This window comes from Salvelinus namaycush, chromosome 2, assembly GCF_016432855.1.
Source record: "Salvelinus namaycush isolate Seneca chromosome 2, SaNama_1.0, whole genome shotgun sequence".
Lineage (NCBI taxonomy): Eukaryota > Metazoa > Chordata > Actinopteri > Salmoniformes > Salmonidae > Salvelinus > Salvelinus namaycush.
Window position 1 is genome coordinate 41,195,453 of NC_052308.1, and position 26,142 is coordinate 41,221,594.

Sequence of the window (26,142 nt, forward strand, 5' to 3'; positions counted from 1 at the left end):
CGGGCTGTTTAGCAAGGATACTGCAGGAGCCTCTATGGAATCGACAGACCCTTCCACCGGTGCAAACAAAGGACTAGCGGCACGAGCTCGCTACTGCGCCGAATCTCGAGAGTTTCATTTGCTAGGCCCTATACACTCTGACATTTTCTTTCAAGAACGGTTACTCTTAAATTCGGTTGATTTAAGATTAAAATTAACCAGGGCCAAGGATGATTTTTGCCTGATGTCTCCCCAAGACGGGGATTTTAGTTTGAAAGTGTTGGGGGCCACCCTTTTTATTAAAAAAGTGTCTGTATCTCCGGCCGTACGCCTGGGTCACTCACATGCTTTGATGAAAGGAAATGCCCTTTACCCTCTCCAAAGAATTACCATGAAAACCTTTAGCATACCTGTGGGCAGTAGAATCTGCAGTCAAGAAAACCTATTTCTAGGCCCTTTACCTAGATATGTGGTTATAGGTCTGGTTGATCACGCCTCTAATACGGGGAGTTTAGATAAAAACCCCTTTAATTTTCAACACTTCAATGCAGAGTATGTAGCTCTCTGTCAGGACGGACGTCAGGTTCCGGCGAAGGCTTTCCAACCCCAATTTAATAACAACATATCTGTGCGAGAATTTTACAATCTATTCCTGGCTACAGGGCGACATCTAAAAGATCTCTCTTTACCTATTGACAGAAATGATTTTGCAGAGGGTTACACGTTGTATGCTTTCAATTTATCCCCTGATGATGACACCTCAGGAAATCTGTCTGTGGTGTCCCAAGGTAACCTCAGGCTGGAAATGCGTTTCCGTACACCTTTAGCCTGTACAGTTAGCATGATTGTTTACGCATGCTCTGATTCAATCTTGGAAGTGAATGCCCGAAGACAGGTCTTAGTGGATTATTATTAAGAACCTTTGAGCAAAGACATGAATACCCAAGAGTTGGACGGGCTCATGAGCCGCTTGATTGGAAAACAATTTTGTGGAGTGTTGGCTTGTGATGAATTACCTATTGAGATATGGCCTGAGAGGCCTGCAATGTTTATTGTCAATACCCATCCTAAACACATGCCTGGTGAACATTGGCTAGCTATGACATTAGAACAGGAAGGTGGACGAAAAATCTCAACTTTTTTTGATTCCTATGGCTTTCCCCCCGGTTTTTCACATTTCCCTAAATCTATTAAAGATTTTTTGACCCTAAACGGTACAAAGATCTACTACAGCATCAAACAAGTGCAAGATAACCTTTCCACTACATGCGGTCACCACTGTGTATTTTACCTGTGCCAAAGAGCCCGGGGAGTTTCTTTTGAAGATGTTATGTCTCTTTATAAGGATGATTTAAGAAGTAATGATAACCTTGTATCTTGTTTTGTTAGAAAATATCAAAAGTGTTCAAATGTGTGTCCTTTAAGAACGCGTAATCAAGGCGTATGCTCACGTCATATGTTTCAAGAATGCCACAAATGTTAACTTGCTTATTTTTCAAATAAAAAATTTATTGAATTTAATCATAGTCATTCAAAAGTCATTTTCAAAAGGCTAACCACCCTGAGAGATCGGGATTAGGAAAAGGTCCTGAGACGTTCATGGGTGTAAATGAGTTATCATCATCGTTTTCATAGGGGGGAGGTGTCGTTGGGGCATCTTTAGGGGTGCTGTATCTCGTTGAAGGCTTTTGTTTTAAAGCTTGAATCTGTTGACGAAGCTTATGGTTGGGTACACCGGAGAGGGGAATGTTGAGGATTGCCAGGGCCTTAAGAAACTGACGCCAGCCGGGAGGCCTTCGGTCATCAGCAACCTTGTGGGCCGCCGTGGTACTTTTAAGCAAGTCCAACATATGGGAACCCCTAACCACAGAGCCCTGAAGGATAAACTCTCCAGAGTCGTTCCAAGCAGCTATCCCCTTTGAGTCTTTTATCTTGTTCATAATGTATTTAACATTCTTCCTGTTACGTAAAGGCACATGTGTCAGTAGGTCATGCATAACTTTATCTTCAAATGGCATTTGAGCTTCACCAGACATATTATCACCACTAGGTAAGATCGCCGGTACAGGCCTTACAGGGGCATGGCTATCGTTAGGTTCGACATCTGTTAAAGGGTCCGGTAGGGAAAGGGTTAAATGGCTAGTCTCTCTCTCCCCTTGTTTTACCCGAGTCAAATACCTTTGCATTAGGTTTGTGTATTTTTGAATCTTATCATAGGGGTTCAATCCTTTTCGGTTCAAGACATCCTTCATGGCCGTATCCAAATCATTTTCAGCTGTTTGTCTGATATTTTCAGGACCCTGCATTTGTTTTTTAAGTCTATCCAACTCTTGTTGAGGCACCAAGTACATTTTAGTGGCCATCACACCGCGTGTTCAACCCCCACGTCTGGCCGCAATAAGGCTGGTGATGAAGGGCACGGCTATACTGAGTAAAGGCAGAAGAAAACCCCCAGACTGTTGTATACTATGTCTTTTCTTTTGAAGACTGGCCCTTTTATTGGCAAAGAGTTTGATCGCGGTCTTTTGTCTCTTTAATTTTTTCAATTGGTTCAGGGTGAGTGGAATGCGTCCTTTGAGAAGATTCAAAGCAATCTCACATAGGGCTAATATGAGATCTGAAGAACAGCGACCCAAGATGGCCTTCCGTTCTTTAGCTGTAGACCCAACTAGCCTTCTCAAGAGGGGCAGGTTTCTTTTTAAACGCAGAGACATAGCGTTTACTTTTTAGGAAGGTATGCAGCAGGCCTCTCCCCCGGAAACAGCCCTGTACGTAGCCTAAGGTGTTCTGGAGTATTTGCTTTTAAATCCACGATTAAATAAGAAAATGGCTCTTTGGTAGCGTCCTCATAGCTCTCCATAAAGTATGATTTCCGTCCAGGGTACATCTGCTGAGCTAGAGTGCTAATTTGCAGTTTGTCTCTAGGATTTTTAAACAATACCATGTAGTTGGCATTCAAGCTAATGGTCCGACTATTTTTACCTTGGTGAAACACATTCTGGACCAAGTAAAGCACGGACAGGTTTCTATGATGAGTATATTGGGTAAAAGCTCGTGCAATTTCGGGGTGTTCGCTACCAGCAAATAGCATATCGTCCAAAACCAGCAGATTATTTTTATGTGGGGGGAGAAGTTCATCATCAGACAGAGATTCGGGTATTCCTTCAACAAACTTGATTTTTATTGTCTTCAATAATTCATCATACAGAGGTTGGTAACATGAATAACACCATACAATATTGTCAGGCTTTTGAGATAACACATGTTCAGAATTCTCTAAAATACTTTTTACAAAAAAAGTTTTACCACTGTTTGAAGGGCCTGCAATTAATGCTGAAAAAGGCAATTGTAGACGGGGGTCAAAACCCTCGACAGCAGTCATTATATCTTAAGCTTTAAGACACACTGGGGGCTTGTATCATAAGTCAGTAGCCAAAGGGCAATGTGGTACCGTCAGGCATTAGACGTCTCTTGTCATAGACGACCCTGAATCTTTTAGTGAGTGGGGCGTTTCTTAGATGGAACCCCTTTTTATCCCTCACTATTTTGTTGTAGGAGCTCAAAATCTCCAAGTCACTATTCCTGTCATTTACGTAACCCTCGACCAAGCGCGTGATTGATTCCAAGTTTACACGCGGGGCATTTTCGTAGTTTTGAGTCACGCCTTTGGCTTTCAACACCACGTGATTGGCTTTAGTCCTAAACGCATAGCTTTTGGGACCACATGAGGACCATTCAGTGATATGGTCACCCTCTTCGAGTTCACTAGTTAAACCCCCAAGATAGTTGCTAAGTGGGGGGTTCCAATCCCCCGGCTTGCTTACATAGACCACAGAGTCTGTGTCGTGGTAAAGAACCCGCCGCTGAAGCTGTTCCATGAGGGTGTACAGTTCAAGTCGGCCATAGGCTGTGGTAAATGCTGCAAGAAACACATTTACATTACCCGGGGGTAGAACCCACTTTTGGTTGCGCCGCCATTGCACCAAGGCAATGTCTTGACTCAAGAATGAAAAATGTGAAATTTCGTATTGGTCCGAAAAAACAAATTCCAAAAATTCTTCCGGGTCTTTAATGATCGAAGTTGTTAGCATATTGCATCTCTGCGCTAATTTCCCCCAAAGGGAGTTCAAGTACAATTTCGAAACATTTCTTTTGGTTTTGTTGACCTCTATTCTGTCAGGGTCAAGAAGTATGCCTTCTCTGTCATGGTAGTCTTGAATGTACTTGTCTTTACTCTCTTGATCTGTGACCGATGCAGGATAGCCTGAAGCCATCTGCTTGCATCTCAAGAAGGTCTTGATGTACTCTTTAAAAAGTGTGTCTGATTTCCTGGAAAAGTTCCACACTTCAAAGATTTTGGCCACGCGATACCCCTTCTCTAAAGCCTTAGAGAATTCAACGGTGACCCATACACCGGTCAGGGCTCTTTCTTGATCTGAGTGATCACATGGGTTTTCCTGGTTGTTGTTTTCACAGCATGTGCGACAAAGGGGAAAGAAAAGTTTTCCTTTAGACCCCTTGTAAGGCAACACAGGTATAAACAGACCCCTAGGAGGGTAGACAGTCGCTTTGATTAAACCAAAATAATTTTGAGGTATGTCAAAGTCGCTGTGAATAATTTCAGGATGCCCTATAGGATAGCATGAGGAACTCATTACATGAGGATATAGGGATGTAAAATCTACATAGCCTATGGTCTCGTCGGGTTGAGCTACATAACGCAATGTCAAAGCATTGGTCCGGCCTCCAAACAAGGCCTGTCTCGGTTCCAGGGGCTCTGGAGGGTCATATTGGGTAAGGAAGGCCTGAACATGAGGATCCGCCTTTTTGAGGGCTGTCCATTCGTGCTCCCACAAAACCACAACTTTTAACCCGTAAGTAGCCTTTAAAGAATTCAGTTTGTCTTGAAACTCTTGGTACATTTCCCCAAAAGTCTTTTGGGTTAGGACACACATGGCCTGGGGAACAAAGCATAATTTACAACCGTGGAAGAAACAACCGTTGTACTCATACACTGTCTCAACCCCGTCAAGCTGTGTGTATCCATCTACATGGTAAGGCCCAAACGCCTTCTCACCCCTATTCAAAGCATGTTGGATAAAAATATCTTTATCCTGGGCCAAGTACTCCAACCATTGAATGGAACCACTAGAGTAGGCCTTGAATTGGCGTTGGTAGTTGTCTGGCGATGGGATAGCTATAGATGCTGGAGTTAGATAGTGTGTACGATAGGTTTTCATGCACGCGGGTTTTCATGCACGCGGATGCAATAGTTGTACAGCTCCAGGGGTCAATGCCCGCATCTTTGATTACCTCTTCTCTGAATCTGAGGCATCCTTCACGAAGTATAACAACGTCATTGTCACAGTATGATTCCATCTCTTTATGAAAATCAAAAGTGCCATGTCTTACTGTCTCGTACCACGTCATGAATTTCTCACGCTCTTTGGGAGACATTTGATCACACCCGTACATTTCGGGGGATGGATAAGATCCTATATAATGTAGATTCTCCTCAGATGTGAAGAAGTGGGGGAAATAACCTTTGACAGAGTTTTCAAAACCCAAGGCCTCTGGCATTTGAGCCAATCTCATGGGTAAGAAGCTTAAGCTGTCAATGTATCTCTGTTTGAAGGCTGGGTCAACAAAACATAAGATTTTACTCCCTTGAGCAATAACACTTGGCGCAACGCCTTGCTGTATCAAAGGGTTCAGAAGCAGATAGGAGTCATAGGCTCTAGCATTGTGAGCTATAAACGTGAAGTTTCTGTACTGGGCCTTTCTAAAATGTTTTAGAAAGAGCCGGGCACAATTGGGCCCCTCGGCCGACCACTTTTCACCCTTGAAAGTCATGGTGGATACAAAAATAGGCAAGTGAACCCCTGATTGCTGATTTGTCTCAAAATCATAAAAAACATATTTCTCTGTATGTTCATCTTCAGCCAAGGGCTGAATGTAACACTCATGTGGTACTTCTTGAAGCACTTCTGCGTCTCTGCTTTTCAAAGGCCCTTTACAGATTGGGAAATGTAGAATTCCACAAACATGGGGTTTAGGGCTGTCTATTTTAAGTTTGTAATTGCAATGACATTTTGGACATTTCTTGTTAATGTCACAACTGCTTACAGATTTACAGGCCTTGGGGTGCCATGTTTCAGTTTTGTGTTTTTCGTAACAGTAGGCCGAACGACATGTGCGGTGACAATCCTCACAGGGTGTCAAGTTTAGCATTTGCATAGGGCAATGTTTATCCAGACATACTGAACAGTTATAACGACACGAGTGACCCCCCAGGCGTGTGTAGCCTGTATGACAGGCGGGACAAACATATGGGGCGCCTAAAAAAGCTGTGATGTTAGTTACGGCATAGTAATGCTCATTTTGCACATAAAAGTACATAGTCTTAGGCTGTGGCGCTTGTATATTTTGGAACTTTAAGAGAGCGTCATTAGCTCTACTGTGGTACAAAACCACAATCTTGATATTCAGAAAGTTTTCAAATTTGACTATGTCCGAGAAAGCCACAGGATCCTGTATACCGAGACCGACAACCGTTTGTAGCTCTTGAGCTTTCTGTAACGCTGCGCGTTCTGTACATCCTGGGCTGAGTAAGTGGGCCAGCCCTAGGGCAAAGCATAGCTTATTACCAGGATTGGGAACGATTATGAGGTAGGCCCTTTTATTGCTTATGATTTCTGACTGCATTAGGCTATCGAGCTTCCTTCTCTGACCACCGCCCCCTTGTGGTTGACGTACTAATTGTACTACAAGTTCGAGGGTCCTATCTGCTAGCACGTTTAAATTTGACTGAACAAGGCGGTCTAGCAGGTTAACAAATTGTTCAAGATCTGCTTCACCATTCTGTAAAATAAGCGATACACGCTCTGCAGACTGTCTCCACAAATTTCCAACTGTAAGAGATCCCTTGGTTCGCTATAATCTCTAACTCTATCTAACAGTTCATTCAAAGTGTCCATAAGCATTACGTAAAACACAGCATATTCCCGAATCTGACCCCCCCATGCGAAATTGAAAAACTGTCGAACCTCAATATTGTGGAATTTATTTCGATACAAAACATGTACACTGCGATCAAGACCATCCCCATCCTGATTTGCTAGACAATTGTCCAACTGTTCAAAAACATCGTATTGGGTTTCAGACTCTTCGGACATGGGTGTTAAAGGCTGGCTTAGAGGTGTAGGTGGTGCAGAATTAAACCTAGGGCTCTCGTTCTGTACACTGCGCTCAAGACCTTCCCCCTCCAGATTTGATAGACATTTGTTCAGCTGTTCAAAAACATCGTATTGGGTTTCAGACTCTTCGAACATGGGTGTTAAAGGCTGGCTTAGAGGGGTATGTGGTTCAGAATTAAACCTCTGGCTCTCGTTCATCTGGGTAATTAAAGATATGATTGATTCGGGTATCTGTGATAACCTGTTTTCATCGGCAGGCCCTGACTCATTCATACGTGTAATAATTTCTATGAGTTCGGAGGGAATCTGGGATAATAGGTTTTCATCTATAGGCACTATGTCAATTAGCCCCGAATCATTCATATGGTTAATTATATCTTGGAGCTCTGTAGGGATTTGCGCTAAGAGGTTTTCAATTGTCTCGCTTAGGTCTATAGGTGGCGCCATTTGTCTACTTAAGGATGTGTGTTCTTGTGTTTTACATATGTGTTTTTTAACGTCGGTATTTGCTTGTTTTAACCCTACTGTTGTTTAACATGCGGGGAAGCTCTCTACGCCAGAATGACACATCCTGACTGTATTGATGCTCGAATAGAATACACATACGGCGTTGAAGTAAAGCCTTTCGTGATCTTAAACCCTGTGTAAAAGCCTTGAAAAACCTGGCTTGGTCTATTTCAGAATCGGCTGTTGCCCCCCCAGAATTGGCCTCTTCAAGAAGGTTGGCCACTTCACAGAACATTAAATCGTCTACCTCAGAAATGTCATTTAAACCTTTGAAATCATCAGGCTTCGATGTTCTGTTGACTGGGGTCTTTGGCGCCTCCTCGGGGTCTAGATGTGTAGCTTCTTGGATGTCTTTATACGCCGGGGAGGAGTCTGAAATAAAAATAATACATACAAAAAAATAGGTTATTAACCCTAAAATATGTTTGATAAAAATGTAAAATACATTTCAGATATAAGCCTATATATTAACAATACATTAATTAAATACCTCGGCTTTTTTGACGAGGGCTGTTCTGAAGAAGCTCTGAGAACTCGGGAACATGTCTTTGGGCAACCCTAATTACCGCATCTGCCTGGTCTGTAGCTTGTGAGCCTGAAAAAAATAAAATAAAAAAAAACAGCATTAGGCCATGTTTTAACATATTCAGGCATAAAAATAAAATATATATATATATATATATATAAATAATAAAAATAATAATAATAATTGATTCATACCTTGTCCTTGGAACGCTGTCTCGTGAATACCCGCCCAGTAGTATTGTTCGGGTGAAGCGGACCTGTGGATCTGGGCACTGATTGTCCGTTGGTGTTTAGAAATATGGGGCGCACCGGGGTCCTGGCCCAGGGGAGTTGACCTGCCGTTTAAAGTCTCTGTTCGCGGCTTGTGTGTAAATACATCCTGGGAGTAGGGCAGAATTGTCTCGTAGGCATATCCTTCACAGAAACCGTGCAGACTCCCTATGGCATCATTTAACCTTCTAGGCTGTATGTCCGCTGTAAACACATAAAATAACTTTTAATATAAGATGCCGACACTTTTTGTTTTTAAGGTATAAATATTCTTACGGAATTCTTGGAGCTTACTTACTACAATTCAGGGTCGGCGTTGGGATGCAAGCAATTTGTTCCGGAGACCCTATGGCCGGTTCGAGCTCAGTTATACCTCGGAGAATCTGCGTGAAGGTTTGAGAATCTAAAAAAACATTAGATAATATTAAAGCTATAATCATTTTAGCTAATATTGACATGTTATACGTTAAGAATCCGGGCCCTAAGGCCTGTTTTATATTTCTATAACATACAACGTTTTCAAACAATTCCCCACAACAAACAAATCTAATATATAGCATATATAAATATTTATTTCAAGAACTAACCTTCAGAAAGATCCATGAGGAGGTTTTTCCCAGATTATCTTTTTAACGGGTCCGTCCGATAACTATTCCTGGGGGGGATGCTGTAGGGTAAATTTGTAGCGGCGCTAAAACGGGTCTAACAGGGGACCTGTTTTGCCTAGCTTTTGTACCCTTCTAACTCGAGGGGTGTCGTATTTTTTCGCGCTAAAACCCTCCCAAGATATATTTGACACATTTCAAACACATGGTATTGGGGGTGTCTAAACATTAGGATCCTTTTGGATATTCTAAAATCTCCGGGGTGCTAGCACCTAGATGCAGGGGTGGGGTGGTCTCGACATCGCTGGGATGAATGATTTTTTAGCCCACCTAAAAAATAGTTTTTGAAAGGACTTTGTGTTTAGGAGGCTTAAGACACAATATTATTGTTGAGGGGGTAGGCATCTGTTTTGCAGGATAGTGTAAACCCCTTTTTCTGTTTTTGAAACACACACACACAGCCACTACAGAAAACTCCCTCACGCACATACGCGCGCACATGTCTTTTTTCCGCAAGTTTTTTTCTCAGGGACAGACTGCGCTAAGAGTGAACAAACGCGAGAGTTCATAACGTGGTGAGATTCGGCTTTTAAAAACCCTTTATTTCATTCAAAATATTTAGTACATACATTTTATAGCCTTACATTCTTAAGGTATTTTACGATTCCTTTCTTACAGATCCAGGGGGCTTATGCAACCATCCCCCATTATCAGTGTCCAGTTCGCCCTCAAAAGGCCTGGCTCTCTTGCAAGGTCCATCAACACTTGGTAAGTTTTCACTCCAGGGGTAGATCCGACGTCGGGCCTTTTGGTCTTGACTCTGTCTCAAGGAAAGCCTCGCCCAGCGCTGTAACTGTTCACCATTTTGGAAGAGAATGTCCAGCTTATTCATAAGGGTTATGAAAATCGGATAATCCACCCATTTAAAACTAAACACAGGCATAAAAAAGTTTACCTCTTTGCAGGCTCTGGAAGCTACAGGAGAATTGACAGACTTTGTAGCATTAGCACCATCATAAACTTCACAGGCTAAAATTGTCACTTTGTTATTAGGGGCATAGTCCATTGAAGCGATTCTTAGAGCTTTCAGATCACTGCGTCCGCAGACCTGTTCTTCCAACGCATAGCCCGGCACCTGTGTACCACTCAGAGCCTGTTCAATTTTGCAGAGCGCCAGCCTGATCTTTAGCCATTCTCTCATCCCCAGAGCAGGAGAAAAAATCCCAGGTTTTGCATGATAAAGGGGTTTGGGTCCACTGTCTGTGAACATCTTTACCGTAGAATCCTCCGGGTGGAATATGTAAGAAATATGGCCCTCACTCGTACCCAAAAATCCTTTAAAACATTCTGGAGCTTCACACAGAACTTCTTCAAGGCTTTGGTCACTGGGTTCATGACAAGCCGAGCATAACATCCCTAAAATTGGCATAGGTGTCATTTTTGTTTAATATTCAGGGGGGTTATCATGTACAGTCTTAAACAGGAATTGTTCAGGCGCTTTATAAGGGGCATTAACCAACCCAAACCGTGAGAAACAGTAACAGGTTGACCTGACACCTGGTCACTTACTCAACCCCCCAACCCTACCCCCCTAACCACCACGATGTCCTGACCTGAAACCCAAATATTGGCATGCACCCTTCTACAGGACATAGGGTCATAAATCATTACATAGGGTCATAAATCAGGCTTGGGTCATAAATCATTACCGGTTGACCTGACAACTGGACCCTTACTCACCCAACCAGCCCCCACCTAACCACCAGGCTTGCCTGACCGGCAGCCCTTGGGCATGCACACGTCATCAGGACATAGGGTTCACATAGCGGTCACATAGGTTCACATAGGGTCATCAATCAAAATTTTGACGCGTGACATCTACTTTAATCTCTCTGAGGCAGATAAATAATAAAACATGTGGTAGACCCTCTGTTAAATAAAACATTTCTTGAGGAAGGATCAAAGCCAAAATATGATCAATGGCTCATTCGAGAGAATACATCCTCCCGAGTTTTGACATCAGCCAATATTGAAATCTGACATGTATGATAGCCATTTTTGCTATCTAAATGTCGTATTCCTATTAATCTAATTGCTCCCGAGTGGCGCAGCAGTCTAAGGCACTGCATCTCAATGAAAGAGGTGTCACTACAGTCCCTGGTTCGAATCCAGGCTGTGTCACATCTGTGATTGGGACTCCCATAGGGGCGCCCACAAATCAAATGTATTTATAAATCCCTTTTTACATCAACCGTCACAAAGTGCTATACAGAAACCCCACTTAAAACCCCAAACAGCAACCAATGCAGATGTAAAAGCACGGTGGCTAGGAAAAACTCCCTAGAAAGGCAGGAACCTAGGAGGAAACCTAGAGAGGAACCAGGCTCTGAGGGGTGGCCAGTCCTCTTCTGGCTGTGTCGGGTTGAGATTATAACAGTTTGGACCAGCGTCGTCCGGTTTTGGCCGGGGTAGGCCGTCATTGATAATAAGAATTTGTTCTTAACTGACTTGCCTAGTTAAAAAACGGTTCTATTTGAAAAAACGTCCAATGTAGTGAGAGCGACTTGATCACATCCTGCTGGTTTTCTGTGTGCTTGACCGCCAATAATTCAAATACACGAGAAAACATTCAAAATTAGTTAACCTTTCCTTTAAGACGCTTCTTAAGTTTTAGCATAATGCATGTTTTGTGAGGTCTGCTCCAAAAAGGGTACTTGCTATATTTCCATTATTTTGGATTATTGAAGTCATCTTACACCTTGATGACATTTGCATAGGATACAAGACATCAAAGCAATAACGAACTGAGCAGAATCATCACAATAAATGGCAAAACCATTAATCAGTCCAATTGTATTGAGGATTCCTTTAATTTAATGTTCTTTCTGCATTAAGACACTAAGACCGGGATTCAATCTGATTGCTGATGTAGATAATGCCGCTTTTAAAGACAATGTTCCCACTTTTGCGGAGATTGCATTCACAATGAATGCTGCAGATGCCGGATCAATCAGGTATTACCTTTAAATGTTGACTCAAGCGAGCTTTAACGCAGATCTAACGCGGATCAGATTGAATTTCGGCCTAAAACATGAGGGTCTACCTATATAAAGCAAGGAAAAATGGACCAATATAAACGTACCACCCCTCAACTTCAATTTACTGCAATTGTACATAAGAGTCAAAATATTTAAAAGGTCCATGTCAATCTTAACAATCATTTTTTATTATTATTACTATGATTTCATACAGAATAAAAGTAGTGCATATATGGTCCTGGGGCTTACCATTATATAATACTAATACATACATGATCTTGGGACTTACAATTATCTAATACATACATGATAGTGTGGATTACCATTATCTAATACATTGTGTTGAATGATCCCATTTCTCAGAAATAAAGCATAATCCGATGGTGAAACACATGGATTATTCCTGCAATGATGTTCAATTGCACTTATTACAGGGCACAGGTAATATTGAAACATTTCAGAATTTAGGTAACATGCTGAAAATCGAATTGCAGTTTCTATTTAAGTGTGTAAACCTAATGCTAGTAAAAGTTTCTCAACACAGTCATCAATTGTCAGAAGTTAAAATGTATTCCTTTACTTCAAAAACAGAAGTATACAAACTGACAGAGAAGGTTATTTAAGCAATAAGCCATGAGAACCAGTGGATTATTGTGAATAAACCATGGCTAAGGTTGGCTTGCTACCAAAACTCCTTGCTCTGGCCAAACGCTCTGCCACACCCACGGACAATATGTTTCTTCTCTGCAATGAGGCTAGATCTGAGTACCTCCCTGACGATTTCTAGAACGCAAACACATTCTAACCATTCTGATTGGTCCCAGAAACTGATGGGTTGGGCCAGAGCCAGAACACTTGGGTAAAGCAGCGTTTTGATACTCTGATTGGTTAGAGATGATCCAATCAGTGATGATATTGTTTTGTACAACACCCCTCATTTTGACAGCTTTACAAACAACTTCAACTATGGCAATAAATGTTGATTTGATTTCTATTGCAACATTGTTGCACAGATTGGAGAGGCAGACAGCAAGGCTTATACAACCCCCCACTTTTGAAAATCAAATGAAAGGCTAGAAGTAATAGGTAATGTTTTTTAGTGGAGATAAAGTTTATGAATTGCCTGGCTGGGCTGTGGGACAGTGGAAGCACAGTGATAATTAAAATGTTTAATAATTAAAATGGATAATCCGTGAATAACGCATATCAACCAATCAGCATCCAATATCAAAATGTCCCATTTTATAGCATACACTTTCATTGGCATCAGCGCTAGGGTTAAACATTTTACAAATGTTCCATCCAGAGAAATTCATTTTCTTCCGGACAACCCGGTATTTCTCACCAAAACCGGAAGGGTCATTCAAAAGAATTATAACGCATATAAATAGGCTTGTGTCTGGATTTGATTAGAGCTTTGATCGAAAAGCCTGATGCTACCTGAGGCTGATGAGCTATACATTAAATACATTTTATGAGCCCTACAATAAAGACATTTAATGAGCCCAAGCCCAAAAGAGCCCAAACAATTGTGGCATTATCCAATACATGATCTATATATGATCTAGGCTACTGCACATTACACACAACAGAACAATATAAAAGCCCATAGGTGTAGCTAGCTACATGCTCACTTGGGTAAATACAAGAAACTAGCTCCAGTAGGCTAATGTTTTTGAGTGTGAACTGTATTAATGTACTGCAGTGGTGGAAAAAGTACCCAATTGTAATACTTGAGAAAAAGTAAAGATACCTTAATAGTAAATGACTCAATTGAAAGTCACCCAGTAAAATACAACTTGATTAAAAGAGTCTAAGAGTATTTGGTTTTAAATATACTTAAGTATCAAAAGTAAATGTACTTAACCCTTGTGTGGTGTTTGGGTCTGAGGGACCCATTTTCATGCTTACTAACAGAAAAATGATACAGTTAATTATTGAGGAGGATTCAGGAGGAGGATGCTGGTGCCCAATCCGCCCGACCCACAGAACAAACAACTCCAATACCGGAAGTATGTGTGAGTGATGTTGCATTTGTGTGTGTCTGACTCTCCTAACTTGGCCTGCTGTAACTATATATGTGAGTGAGTGAGTGAGTAAGATGTTAGTAAAATTCCTGAACGAAGTGTTGTCATCACTCTAGATTGCAGCTGGAAGCAACAAGAAGAAGCGCTGCGATGTGTGTGGGCCCAAGAAGGGCAGGAAGACACAGTACACATGCATCATGTGTAAGAAATACATTTGCAACACACACACAGTAAAACTCTTTACCTCATGTGGTGTGTAGACCGTCCATAATTTGTGATCAATGGGGCTCATTTCTCATTTCCATAAAATACTGTTTGTTAAATTTGTCCTTTCAATTTGTTCAGTTCGAAGCAATAAACATCAATAGTGATGAAAACCTTGTTTCATTTATATTTGTTCAATATAAACATGATTTATTCCACCAATGTCTTGATTATAATTGACTGTTGTTTACAAAAATCACATTTGATAAAAAATACAAAAATATCAGATAAATAGAAAATATTAACCATGTATAATATCTATATTGCTTGTAATTGATATAAGTCAACATCAAAGTATTAGGTATTTTTACGTAAATTGTTATGGCTGTATTGTTTTAAAAACCCAATAATGTCGTGGGTCCATCAGACCTGCGAACATTCGGTAAATAACAAAAACATGAACTCCACACAAGGGTTAAGTGAAGAGATGTACTGAAACTGAAGAGCTATAGCTAGGTAATGACTTCCTTTTCCACGTGAAAAAAAATGGTGGACCAAGACCTGCTAGCTACGTTAGCTAGCTAGCTTGGATTTCCTACAAGGAATCTTCCTCCCGAAAATATATTTTTACAGGTGGGTGTGACACCTACTCCCGTTGCCTGCTGCACCGCTGCTTGGATTCCACCCTGGTGATCTGTTCACCGTCTGCCCTGGCCTGTCTCCCCCTGACTGGTACAGGAACCCTCGCCACACTCCCCCCTCTCTCCCAAGCTTTTGCTCACCTCCAGCACACTGACAATTTTTTTCTTGTGCTTTATGTTGTTTGCCTCATGACTCCTGTATGCTTTGTTGGCTATGAACTTGCTTGTTTACCCGACCGTGGGACAGACTATGTTTGTTCCCACACCCAGGACACTTACACTCTATTGGTTATACAGACTCTTGGCCTCCCATCCTGTTCTAACCACCTCTCGCCAGCTTTGTATTCATGTTACCTGATGAAATTGCTGTACAATATGGTCTTGTTGCCATCTAATGCACATTCAAATGTCATAAATCAACACTCCGAACTCTCCCTATCCTCTGCCATGCCCTGATTGTATTACTGCTGATGATATCTGGAAATGTGCATGTACACCCTGGCCCATCTACTGTTGCTGGCTCCAATTCTCACGTGTGCTCTGATATCTGATTTACTGATTTCTGCTATCGTAAAAGCCTGGGTTTTCTGCACGTTAACACTAGAAGCTTATTACCTAAAATGGATCAACTGAAAGTGTGGGTTCACAGCTCCAATTCAGATGTGTCGGTCATTACTGAGACGTGGTTAAAAAATAGTGTTTTGAATACTGATGTTAATCGTTCTGGTTATAACCTTTTTCGGCAAGACAGATCTTCCAAAGGTGGTAGAGTGGCAATCATTACCAAGGAACACCTTCAGTGCTCGGTCGTCTCCGGCAAGTCTGTCCCCCCAAAAATTGATTTGCTGGTTTTAAGCATTAACCTTTCAAGTAGCTCTTTGTTGACTTTTGCTGGAAGTTATTGTCCACCATCAGCACAGGCTTGTACCCTAATGCCCTAACCTCTCTCATGGCCCCTTACACAAACTCTGAATTTGTTCTGCTAGGTGACCTAAACTGAGACATGCTTAAACCACCTGAACAAGTCCTTAAGCAATGGGACTCCCTAAATCTTTCTCAGATTATTACCAATCCCACAAGGTATGACTCCAAACACCAAGAAAAGGCTACTCTCCTTGATGTTATCCTCACAAATAATCCTGAGATATCAGTCTTGTTTTTCTGTAATAACTTTAGTGATCACTGTTTTACAGCCTGTGTTTGTAACGGCTGCTCAGTGAAATGACATGTCCTGATTTTTCATAGAAGCTTGCTAAAAAACTTTATTGAGCAAGCCTTCCTTCATGACCTGGCTTTTTTTTCAGTGGTATTGTTAACAAACACACCCCCATAAAGAAAATTTGTTCAGCCCCTAGTTCGACAGTGATCTGGCAGAGTTACTCCACCTCAAGAATTCCATTTGGCAAAAGGCTCGGCACACGCACACTCAGGTTGACTGGCTTTCGTTTAGGCAAATGAGAAATAAGTGCACTCAGGGTATCCGGCAGGTTAGTTACTTTAACCTTTTCTCAATAGGGGGTGCTGTTTTCACTTTGTAAAAATTTCGTTCCCAAATTAAACTGCCTCGTACTCAATTCTTGCTCGTACAATATGCATATTATTATTACTATTGGATAGAAAACACTCTCTAGTTTCTAAAACCGTTTGAATTATATCTGTGAGTAAAACAGAACTCAAGTTGGAGCAATTTTCCTGTGAGGAAGTGAGAAATCTGAAATAAGGCAGGCTGTTCTGGGGTCAGTTTATTAATTTGCATGTCTTCTATTGGTCGAGATGCACTGCATACGCCTTCCCCTAGATGTCAGCAAATAGTGAGAATTGGAATGGAGTTGCTAGGCAGATCTGACGCCATATAAATGGGCTGGGAACGTGGGGTCCAGTCTTTTCATCTTTCGCCATGACGCAAGACAGACCTCAGGATGGCGTTCTGGAAAGCTACCGTTATAGGCCTTAGATATATCCGGCTCTGATTTTATTCGATATAGGTGTTAAAGACATCATAATGTTGTTATTTTAAACCGAGTTATATCAGTTTATATCAGTATATTGCGATTTTCGGTATTTTATTTGTGCTGCGTTATGGTGAGTTGGACACGTCTTCGCCACATGGTTAATGTTTACTGCTAATTCCAAAGTTGAAGGCGACAATCTACAACCGAGCAACGATTCCTCTGGACAAAGGACAACTTGCCCAAGATTCTGATGGGAGCTCATCAAAAAGTAAGAAGTATTTATGATGTTAATTCGTTGTTCTGTTGAAAAATGTAAAACTACTGTTCCGCCATTAATTTCGGTGCGGTCTCGCTTTAACGCACGCTGTATGTCGTAGTAACGTTAATTTTAAAAATCTAACACAGCGGTTGCATTAAGAACTAATGTATCTTTCATTTGCTGTCCAACCTGTATTTTTTAGTCAAGTTTATGATTAGTTACTGATTAGATTAGGTGCCTCTCCCAAGATTTCTCCCGACATATTGTTGGCAGCTTGGCTACTATTCTCATTGTATAACCACGATTTGTGCCGCTAAATATGCACATTTTCGAACAAACTCTATATGTATTGTGTAATATGATGTTATAGGACTGTCATCTGAAGAAGTTTGAGAAGGTTAGTGAAAAAATTAATATCTTTTGCTGGTTTATTCGTTATCGCTATTGTTGGCTTGAATCAATGCTGTTGTGTGGTTGGCTATTGTAGTAAGCTAATATAATGCTATATTGTGTTTTCGCTGTAAAACACTTAAAAAATCTGAAATATTGGCTGGATTCACAAGATCTTTGTCTTTCATTTGCTGTACACTGTGTATTTTTCATAAATGTTTTATGATGAGTATTTAGGTAATTCACGTTGGTCTCTGTAGTTATTCTAGTTGCTTTGGTGAGAGTTGTGATGGTGGCTGCAATGTAAAACTATGATTTATACCTGAAATATGCACATTTTTCTAACAAAACATATGCTATACAATAAATATGTTATCAGACTTCTTGTCATTAGGGGGTGCTGTTAGCACTTTGTGTAAATTACGTTCCCAAATTAAACTGCCTCGTACTCAATTCTTGCTCGTACAATATGCATATTATTATTACTATTGGATAGAAAACACTCTCTAGTTTCTAAAACCATTTGAATTATATCTGTGAGTGAAACAGAACTGGACTTAGAGCAATTTTCCTATGTGGATGTGAGAATGCAACATTTTGCAAGCTGTTCTCAGATCTGTTTATAAATCCGCCTGTCTTCTATTGGTTGAGATGCACTGCATACGCCTTCCCCTGGTTGTTAGCGAATAGTGAGTCTTGAAATGGAGTCTCTAGGCAGATCTGAAAGGTTATAAATGGCTTGGCAAGGAGGTGTGCGTTCTTTTCCCTCTTCGCTCTGACGCAGAAAGGAGCTTGGCATATCGTACCAGAACCTTCGGTTATAACTCTTAGAAATATCCGGCTGTGTTTTTATTCGATATAGGTGTTAAAGACATCATAATGTTGTTATTTTAAACCGAATTATATCAGTTTATGTCAGTATATTGCGATTTTTCGGATATGTATTAGTGTTGCGTTCTAGGGAGTTGGTGATGTCTGGACCACATGCCTAATGTTTACTGCTAATTGCAACGTTGAAGAGGACATTCTACAACCGAGCAACGATTCTTTTGGACAAAGGACACCTTTCCCAAGATTCTGATGGGAGTTCATCAAAAAGTAAGAACTATTTATGCTGATAATTCGTTGTTCTGTTGAAAAATGTTACATGCATAAGCCGCCATTAATTTCAGTGTAGCCTCGCTTTAACGCACGCTGTATGTTGTAGTAACGTTCATTTTAAAAATGTAACACAGCGATTGCATTAAGAACTAATTTGTCTTTCATTTGCTGTCCAACCTGTATTTTTTAGTCAAGTTTTGGATTAGTTACTGATTAGAATAGGTGCCTCTCCAAAGATTTCTCCTGACATTTTCTTTGCAGCTTTGCTACTTTTCTCATTGTATAACCACGATTTGTGCCGCTAAATATGCACATTTTCGAACAAACTCTATATGCATTGTGTAATATGATGTTATAGGACTGTCATCTGAAGAATTCTGAGAAGGTTAGTGAAAAAATTTATATATTTTGGTGGTTTATACGTTATCGCTATTTTTGGCTTGAATCAATGCTGTTGTGATGTTTGCTATTGTGGTAAGCTAATATAACGCTATATTGTGTTTTCGCTGTAAAACACTTAGAAAATCTGAAATATTGGCTGGATTCACAAGATCTGTGTCTTTCATTTGCTGTACGCTGTGTATTTTTAAGAAATGTTTTATGATGAGTAATTAGGTAATACACGATGGTCTCTGTAGTTATTCTAGTTGCTTTGGTGAGAGTTGTGATGGTGGCTGCAATGGTAAACTATGATTTATACCTGAAATATGCACATTTTTCTAACAAAACATATGCTATACAATAAATATGTTATCAGACTGTCATCTGATGAAGTTGTTTCTTGGTTAGTGGCTATTTATATCTTTATTTGGTCGAATTTGTGATAGCTACTGATGGAGTAAAAAAATGGTGGAGTAAAAAAGTGGTGTCTTTTGCTAACGTGGTTAGCTAATAGATTTACATATTGTGTCTTCCCTGTAAAACATTTAAAAAATCAGAAATGATGGCTGGATTCACAAGATGTGTATCTTTCATTTGGTGTCTTGGACTTGTGATTTCATGAACATTTTATTATATGATATCCCTGTGGCTTTAGGCTAGGCTATGCTAGTCAGCTTTTTTGATGGGGGGATCCCGGATCCGGGTTTGTGAGGCGTTAGAGGTTATCAGACTGTCATCTGATGAAGTTGTTTCTTGGTTAGTGACTATTTATATCTTTATTTGGTCGAAATTGTGATAGCTACCTATGCAGGAAAAAAATGGTGGGAAAAAAAAGTTGTGTCTTTTGCTATCGTGGTTAGCTAATAGAAATACATATTGTGTCTTCCCTGTAAAACATTTAAAAAATCAGAAATGATGGCTGGATTCACAAGATGTGTATCTTTCATCTGGTGTCTTGGACTTGTGATTTAATGATATTTAGATGCTAGTATTTACTTGTGACGCTATGCTAGGCTATGCTAGTCAGCTTTTTTACTGATGGGGGTGCTCCCGGATCCGGGATTGTGATGAAGTAGAAGTTAAGGAGCAATTCTCTCTCTGTGGGTCTATCCCCAAGAAGTTCTGGAAAACTATACACCCTCCTCCTCAGAGCTGCCCATGTCCCTTAATGTTGATGTTGTGGTTGTTACTGACAAGGAGCACGTCTGAGCTATTTAATCACCACTTCATTAGTCAGGATTCCAATTTGACTTAGCCATGCCTCCTTGCCCGTCCAACATTTCCTCTTCTCCCACCCCTTCTAATGTGACTAGCCCTGATGCTCCTCCCTCCTTTTGCCCTGCCCCGCTACAAAGTTTCTCCCTGCAGGCAGTCTCTGAGTCCGAGGTGCTAAAGGAGCTCCTTAAACTTGACCCCAAAAAACCATCAGGGTCAGATGGTTTAGACCCTTTCTTATTTAACATTGCTACCCCTATCATCGCCAAGCCTATCTCTGACCTTTTTAACCTGTTTCTCCTCTCTGGGGAGGTTCGTATTGCTTCGAAGGCAGCCACGGTGTGTCCTTTATTTAAATTGAGATATCAAGCTGATCCTAACTGTGTTGGAAAAACGTGTCAATAATCAACTGACTGGCTTTCTTGACGTCTATAATATTCTCTCTGGTATGCAATCTGGTTTCCGCTCAGGTCATGGATGTGTCACTGCAACCTAAAAGGTCCTAAATTATGTCACCATTGTCCTATTTTTATTGACTTTTCATTGACCATTCCATTCTTGTGGTGCAGCTAAGGAGTATTGGTGTCTCTGACAGGTCTTTGGCCTGGTTTGCTAACTACCTATCTCAAAGAGCGCAGTGCATAAAGTCAGAACATCTGCTGTCTCAGCCACTGCCTTTCAACAAGTCAGTACCCCAAGGCTCGATCCTAGGCCTCACACACTTCTCAATTTCCAAGCTCTCTCATCCATGTATATGCAGATGATACAGTCTTATACTCAGCTGGCCCTTCCCCAGATTTTGTGTTAAACGCTTTCCAACAAAGCTTTCTTAGTGTCCAACAAGATTTCTCTGCTCTTAACCTTGTTCTGAAAAACCTCCAACACAAAGGTCATGTGGTTTGGTAAGAAGAATGCCCCTCTCCCCACAGGTGTGACTACTACCTCTGAGGGTTTAGAGCTTGAGATAGTCACCTTATACAAGTACTTGGGAGTATCGCTAGACGGTACACTGTCCTTCTCTCAGCACATATCAAAGCTGAAGGCTAAGGTTAAATCTAGACTTGGTTTCCTCTATCGTAAATGCTCCTCTTTCCCAACCAGCTGCTAAACTAACCCCGATTCAGATGAACATCCTACCCATGCTTGATTATGGAGAAGTCATTTATAGATCGGCAGGTAAGGATGCTCTCGAGCGGCTAGATGTTCTTTACCATTGGGCCATCAGATTTGCCACCAATGCTCCTTATAGGACACATCATTGCACTCTATAATCCTCTGTAAACTGGTCGTCTCTGTATACCCGTCTCAAGACCCGCATGTTGATGCGTATTTATGAAACCCTCTTAGTTCTCACCCCCCCCCCTATCTGATATATCTACTGCAGCCCTCATCCTCCACATACAACACCCGTTCTGCCAGTCACATTCTGTTAAAGGTCCCCTAAGCACACATATCCCTGGGTCGCTCCTCTTTTCAGTTCACTGCAACTAGCAACTGGAACAAGCTGCAAAAAACACTCGAACTGGACAGTTTTATCAGCATCTCTTCATTCAAAGACTCAATGATGGACACTCTTACTGACAGTTGTGGCTGCTTCGCCTGATGTATTGTTGTCTCTACCTTCTTGCCATTTCTGCTGTTGTCTTTGCCAAATAATGTTTGTACCATGTTTTGTGCTGCTGCCATGACATATTGTTGTCATGTTGTGTCACTACTATGCTGTGTTGTCATGTGTTGCTGACATTCTATGTTGTTCTCTTAGGTATCTCTTTATGTAGTGTTGTGGTGTCTCTCTTCTCGTGATGTGTCCTATATTTTTATTTAATATAGGACACTACAAAAGGCCTTTTGCCTTTTGGTAGGCCGTCACTGTAAATAAGACTTTGTTCTTAACTGACTTGCCTAGTTAAATATAGGTTAAATAAAATTAAAATAAAAAGTGTCAGAAGTAAAAGTAAAAGGGTGAATCATTTCAATTACCTTATATTTAGCAAACCAGATTGCACTGACTGTCTTGTTATTTTTTTTTGGGGGGGGGGGGGGGGGGTAGCCAGGGGCACACTCCAACACTGAGTCCGCCAGATTAGAAGCAGTAGGGATGACCAGGGATCTTCTCTTGATAAGTGTATGAATTGGGCCATTTTCTGTCCTGCTAAGCATAAAAAATGTAAGTGAGTACTTTTGGGTGTCAGGGAAAACGTATGTAGTGAAGTAAAAGTAAACTTTGTCAAAAATATGAATAGTAAAGTAAAGTACAGGTACTCCAAAAAACGACTTAAGTACTAACTTAAGTACTTTACACCTCTGCTGTACTGCATTGTATTATACTGTATTATATAGACTGGAATTACGCACATCGTTCAAACCATGATAAAGCAGGGAGAGAACATGTGATTCTGGCGAAGCACATGCTGCCTACAAAGTTACATGTATAGGCTAGCGAATTTGATTTGACTTTTGAAATATAATAGGGCCTATTTGTATAATTAGTAGGCTGACGCATATATACCTTTCATTATATTTCCCCTAATGTTATCAGCCTACCTCCTCTTTCTCTCTTTATTGTTGCTTCATTCCTTCCTTGCTTTCAACAGGTAAATGAAATAAGTTCTATTGTCCTTATCCTCATCATTCTAATGACAACCTTGAATAATATAGGACTTGAATTAGATGCAAAAGGATTTCACTTCTCTTCACAAAAATGGAATGGTTATGGGTCTAAATAAATAACTGCTATAGCCTACCGCCATCGCATGTTTGCCCTTCTTCATTATTGTCCTCCAAAGTTTTATCATTGGAATTGGAAATTGGAAAACAAGACAACGGTGTGCTTTAGGACCATGTGGACATCTCCGAAAACCACTCCCAGTGAAAGGGAGCGGTTTTGGGATGTAAATCTCGGTAACTGGGCTCCCGCCTTTCAACCCTAATCAGAGCATCATGGGATGAGAGACAGGTTGAAACCTTATCTTCAACGTTTGTGAACTGGACCTCCACTTAAGATGGCAATCAAACTGGATCCTGTTTCGATGGGGATTCCCCTGAGGGAAAGAGGCTAGCGCGAGGGATGACGGGGTAAAATTAACGTGTTTGGACTGCAGCCCTGGTATCACTTTGGCTCACGAGCCCAACTCCATTAAACAATGTCATGAGACTCGTTCAGTCACATGGGAAGACTTCATTGAGTTTAATGTTGACGTGCACTGTTGTGCAAATGGATACTATCCCCACTGGGAGACATGTGCAGGTCAAAACACAGATGTCATTGTAATAAAGAAGGGGGTGCTTCCCCTCTAGAACTCTGAATCTCACTCTGAGGATCTATCAGTCACGTTGGAAGATGTCTGATGGTAGGGTAGTGTCAGTAACAAAGAGACAGGGTAGGGTAATGTCGTTAACCCCTGCCGTGACGAAGAATCCTCTATTTCATGGAAGATCAAAGTTATGTGGTGTGCATGACACCATCCAAACAGTCTTTGAGAGTCAAGTTAACACTGTGTGTAACAGTGGTCACCAACCGGGCGATTGCAATCGACTGGTTGATATTCTAATATTCTTTTCTATTCTAGAAAAACAAGCCTTTATCTGATTGTCCCTGTTTTCATTTTTCTCCACTTTTTGGGTTGGTTCCTCTTTACGTTTACTGTGGATTTTCTTTGTTTTTTGCTTCTTCTTGGGCTAATTTAGTGGGTGCTCATTGTGGATGTATTTTAGGTCACAGTAGTCAACTTTCTGTGGACACCCTCATGAGTGTCTTTCCAAACCCTGCCTAAAACCTCACTTGTTTTGTTTGGTTGTTGTCAGTGACTTTTTGTAAGTTCCCCTTTCTGTTTGAGCGACCATTTTTGATTTTCTTGCTGGGTAATTTAACACTTGCACTACAACAAATACTGGAGCTCTATTGAATGAGTAGGGAAGTGTATTGATTAGCTTGTTTTGTTATTATTAGCGGCTTCTGTCTTTTTTTAATATAAAGGAATATTTCACTTTCTCTGTTCATAGGAGTAACAACATACATTTTTGCATGAGGCAGAAATAATGCAGTGCGACTCGAGTTTTGCTATCAGCTGGAAGACAGTGTTCCATTTTGGTCAGTGGAGGAAAGGGAGAGCAAAGGGACGTTGAGAGGCGGAACCTCAGTCTGCAGCTCTCCCTCCGCTGAGACTGACCATCAGATGCAGGCACCGTCAGCCCAGTAAAATAAAAATATTTATTACCTGGTGTGATCATGTAGCCTACCTCAAATATTGATTTTTTTTTTTTTTTTAATGGACTGAACAACAATTAGTTGGCAAGGCAATTCAAGCAAAGCCAATATGCAGTGATAATGTATTGGCCCTATAGCCTACTACACAAACCTTACAGCGACAGTACTGTTTTTAATAGGTTAATGTTGCATAGGCTTACGTTTTTTAAGTTATGTTGAAAATAATCCAAGCAGTAGATCTCTGCTTGCATTTTGACTCAAAGTGATCTTAACTCAAAAGGTTAGTGACCACTGCTGTACAATAATTACTGACAAATTCCCTCAAACCTTTTTCACAATAAAAAGGGAAGTAGGCCGATATTGTCTAACTTTGATAGCATAAGATTAGGTATCCTATAGTCTAAAATATTTCAAGCAATAATAAACAAGCATGTTTAAACCTCCGCTGTTGAAAATCAAATGATAGGCTAGAAGTAAAGGGAAATAATGTGTAGATGCTTTTTTTACTCTGATAGAAAGTTTATGAATTGCCTGGCTCAGCTGTGGGACAGCGGATGCTCAATGATAATTCAAATGGAACTGGCATTTGTCGTGGATTATTGTGAATAACTAACTCTTATCAACCAATCAGCATCCAGTATCCAAATTACCCGTTTTATAACACAATTTCATTGGCATCATGGCATGAGAGACAGGTTGAAATCCTTTTCTTCATTTGGTAGGGATAAAACAGGAGAATATCAGAAGTCAAATGAATCTAGTATGCCTTCATGGCATGTAGGGAGTACACTCAAAACAAATAACTATGGGTGTTCTGTTTGTATTTAATCTGTTTGTATTTAAGCTATTGATCCCCAAAAATATATCCTCTGTCCACTTGAGGTGATGACACCTTGTATTGCTTTGGCTCATGGGCCCAACTCCATTGAACAATGTCATGAGACTCTTTCAGTCACATGGAAAGACTTCCTTTAGTTTAATGTTGACTTGCACTGTTGCGCTGATGGCTACTAGGTCAAAACGTAGAGGATTGTTTGGTCCATTCTATTTCATGGAAGATCAAAGCTGTGTGTGTGGTGTGCATGAAACTGTCCAAACAGTCTTTGAGAGTCAAGTTAACGCTGTGTGTAACAGATAAATTCACTCAAACCTTTTTGACAGCAAAAACGGAAGCATGCAGATATTGTGTAACTTGGAGAGCATATGATTCTCTGTTAAATCTTTCAAGCAATATAAACTTAATTTGTATAAAAATAGGTACCTTTAGACATTTTTTTATATTTATATACAAAAATGGAAAACTTTCACAAGAGGGAAATAGTTGCCAAATTTCCATGTCTTCTCTTGTTTGATGAATTACGTGGTTGTTGATCTCTTACTGGCAGGTAAAACCAATCCTACAGAGAGAGAGAGAGTGAGAGATGTTACTCAGAGTAAAAGTAAATGAGTTTAAATACAAACATTAAGGTTAACTGAACGTTGCAACACATTATCTTTCGCATGCAATAAACTGAAAAATGTACAGTACTTTAATTACATTTTACTCAAGTAGAAATACAATTACTGAAAAATACTCAAAAGTACAAGTTCTCGGAAAAGCTACTCAATTACAGCAACGAGAGTAGTTGTAATTAGTTATTTTACA

General features: G+C 40.6%; 1 protein-coding gene across 1 annotated transcript in view; it reads right to left on the reverse strand.

Annotated features, from left to right (window-relative positions):
* Positions 1-24,908: 24,908 nt before the first annotated feature.
* The window catches only part of LOC120026095, a 50,275-nt gene continuing 49,041 nt past the window's right edge, over positions 24,909-26,142 (reverse strand). The window contains exon 10 of the mRNA XM_038970901.1: positions 24,909-25,894. The gene's annotated coding sequence lies outside the window, so the exon portion shown is untranslated. The remainder of the gene's footprint in view (positions 25,895-26,142) is intronic.